This window comes from Gekko japonicus, unplaced genomic scaffold (genome assembly GCF_001447785.1).
Source record: "Gekko japonicus isolate JY-2015 unplaced genomic scaffold, Gekko_japonicus_V1.1 scaffold2138, whole genome shotgun sequence".
Taxonomy (NCBI): Eukaryota; Metazoa; Chordata; class Lepidosauria; order Squamata; family Gekkonidae; genus Gekko; species Gekko japonicus.
Genome location: NW_015175427.1, coordinates 205,004 through 208,285, shown reverse-complemented (window position 1 = coordinate 208,285; position 3,282 = coordinate 205,004). Strand labels below are relative to the sequence as shown.

The following is a 3,282-nucleotide window of genomic DNA, read 5'->3' as shown; positions in this document are numbered from 1 at the left end:
GAACTATGGTAGCATAAACATATTCACTGCTAAGAATAAATAATATTAAGACTACAGGGTTAGATATAGTATACTCAAAAGGGGCCCCCCATCGATGGGCCAATTAGGCACTCTCTCGCAGGCAGGAAAACCCATTGGTGGGTTGGTGAAGAAGCGAAAGTGGTCCCACAGTTGAAATACGAAAAGACACTACATGAGGGAGTGAGCTACAAGGTCAGAGATAAGGAGCAGAGGCGCCAAGGGGAATGGAATGCGGGCCTGGCTTGGTACACAGGTCAAGCGAGTGAACTGGAACCCATAAACCTAACAGCAGGGTAGCTGACATCCTGCCTGCCCAAAAACCCATCTCCCGCCCAGTCCAGGAGAACCTCCTGGGCATTCCGGGGGATCTCCCGGTTAGTCCGGGAGACCTCCTGGTTTGTCCGGGAAAGCTCTGTGAAACTCTTGAAGGAGTAGAGGGGCCCGAATATCCCCTACTTCCACCCATTCACAGTGCTGGGGTCCAAAGTCCAACCATTCAACTAAATAGAAGAGTTTGCCACGTTTCAACTTAGAGTCCAAGATTGCAGAGATTTCAAAATATTCCTCGCCCTCCACCAAAATGGGAGGTGGTGCAGGTTTTGAGGGACGACATGGACCCGATCCTGGAGCACGTTTCAGGAGGCTGAAATGAAAGACAGAATGGATGTTTCTCAGGTTCTTAGGGAGCTTAAGTTCCACGGCCACCTCATTGACCACACGGTTCACTGGAAACGGGCCAACAAACTTCCAGCCGAGTTCGCTGCTGGGGTGCAACACTTTGACGTTCTTTGTAGACACATACACCGAGTCACCAGGCTGCAGAGCCCAACCTCCACCCTTTAAGAGCGGCAGACTCTCATCTGGAGAGTCCTCCACATGCAGCCAGCTGAGTGACCTTGGGCCACTCACAGCTCTCTCAGAGCTCCCTCAGCCCCACCTCCCTCACAGGGTGTCTGTTGTGGGGAGAGGAAGGGAAGGAGATTGTAACCTGCTTGGAGAGTCTGAGTGAAGGGTGGGCTATAGATCCAACTCTTCTCCTCCTCCTCCTCTTCCGGGTTGGGAAATACCTGGCAATTGGGGGGGGGGATGGAACGTGAGGAGAGGGGGTTTAGTGAGGAGAGCGACTTCAGTGGGGTAGAATGCCATAGAGTCCACCTTCCATAGGGGCCATCTTTCTCCAGGGGAACTGATCTCTGTCACCTGGAGATCAGTTGTAATAGTGGGAGATCTCCAGCTAGACAGCACCTTGGAGACCAGCAAGATTTATCTGACCAAGGGAGCTTTGAGTCGTGAAAGCTCATACTCCGACCACAGATCAACATGGCTACCTTCTGGAAGTACCTTTTTGAATTGCTGACATTGTTTCTTTGGTTAAGGCCAAAGAAGGTTATGGTCAAGGTTTCCAGTCATGGATACCCTCAAGGGCAGGGTGTAACTCCAATATCCTCCTCCTCCTCCTCTGCTTCTCCTCATCCTCCTCCTCTTCCAGGAGGCTGTTTCACACCTCCAATGTTAATAATGTTCCCTGTACAGAGCGGGATATCCAATAAACCAGGGCTCTTTTTGTAGAAAAAGCCCAGCAGGAACTCATTAGCATAATAGGCCACACCCAACAGCAGGAACTCATTGGCATATTAGGCCACACCCCTGACAGCAAAGCTCATTCACATATTAGGCCACACCCCCATGTTACCAGAAGTGTGGACATCCAGCCACACCCACCTTTTGCTTCTTATTCCATTTACCTTGTTTGTTGTCAAAACCCAGGGCCCTTTTTTGTAGCAGGAACTCCTTTGCATGTTTGGCCACACACCCGTAATGTAGCCAATCCTAATGAGTTTCTGCTGTTGGGTGTGGCCTATTATGCTAATGAGTTCCTGCTGGGCGTGGCCAACTTGGGAGCCAGCCGGAACTCCGTTCCTGTGCGTTCCTGCCCAAAAATAGGCCTGCAATAAACCCTGCTGGGAAGAGTGAAATCACCACTCAGGAAGGAACACGGAATGAGAGGTGGTCCTTCAGTGCCTTTTCTCCCTTTCTCACCATACAGGAACTCATGGGCACTCCATGAAATGGCTGAGCAGTAGGCTTAGAACAGATAAAAGGAAGTACCTCTTCACCCAAAGAGTAATTAACAGGTGGAATTCACTGCTGCAGGAAGTGGTGGCAGCTACAAGCATACTGCAGGCGTCCAGGGACGAAAGGCATCTTCTCTCGATTCCCTTTTCTTACAATCTCCCTTGTGTCGTTGTGCTTTAGTGAATTGCTTAAGTATCACCAGTGAGCTCCCACGATGACCATCCATCCTCTTTCCTTCTTTCTGACGTTGTGTGTTTTGGGACAGGTCACCCTTGACTCTTTCCTCTGCTTTACAGAACAACAGATGGCCAAAGGGTGAAGGGTTTTGAGCCCGCACTTCGACAGGCACTTCAAATTGGGCCTCTTCAGTCACACAGAGGGTATATCATTATTGGAGATGAACTGTTGCACTGGGAAGCGGCAGAGCGAGTGACTGGCAGGCTGGCAAAGTCTGTGTCGCTCTCTGTTTCCAAGGCAATGACATATTATTAGCACAGACCTAAAATTACACAGCCGCTAATGTATCTTGTCACTCGGCAATTTTGATAACTGACTGTAATGTTTAAGGATTCATGATAGCTTCCATCTTGAGAATGTCCTACGAAACCCCTGACAAGTAATTCTCAGAAGAAGAGAGCGAAAGTGGCTGATTGACACACCAGCCCTTCTGAAAGCAGCCAGTCCAAGGTGGAGGTATCATGGTGCCGTTGTTTTGGGGTAGCCAGATTTGACATGCTAGACATCCAGTGCTCCACCTAGTTTAAAATCAGTGGGAGGGACTGTAGCTCAGAGGTAGAGTATCTGCTTGGTATGCAGAAGGTCCCAGGTTCAATCCCTGGCATCTCCAGTTAAAAGGAACCAGGCAATAGGTGATCAGAAAGACCTCCACCCGAGACCTTGGAGAGCCATTGCCAATCTGATTAGACAATATTGAACTTGATGGGCCGTTGGTCTGATTCAGTATAAAGCAAGAGAGTGTCTGTGGCTCAGAGACAGAGTGTCTGCTTGGCACGCAGAAGGTCCCAGGTTCAATCCCCGGCATCTCCAGTTAAAAAGGACCAGGCAGCAGGTGATGTGAAAGGCCTCTGCCAGTTAACCCGCCAGTCTGAGTGGACAATACTGAACTTGATGGGCCATTGGTCTGATTCAGTGTAAGGCAAAGGGAATTGACAAGACAGAGCACCT

General features: G+C 49.7%; 1 non-coding gene across 1 annotated transcript; it reads left to right on the top strand.

The window, feature by feature from the left end:
• Positions 1-2,872: 2,872 nt before the first annotated feature.
• On the top strand, positions 2,873-2,944 carry TRNAT-GGU. The gene has a single exon. It is a non-coding gene; the product is annotated as a tRNA-Thr (tRNA).
• Positions 2,945-3,282: the final 338 nt, after the last annotated feature.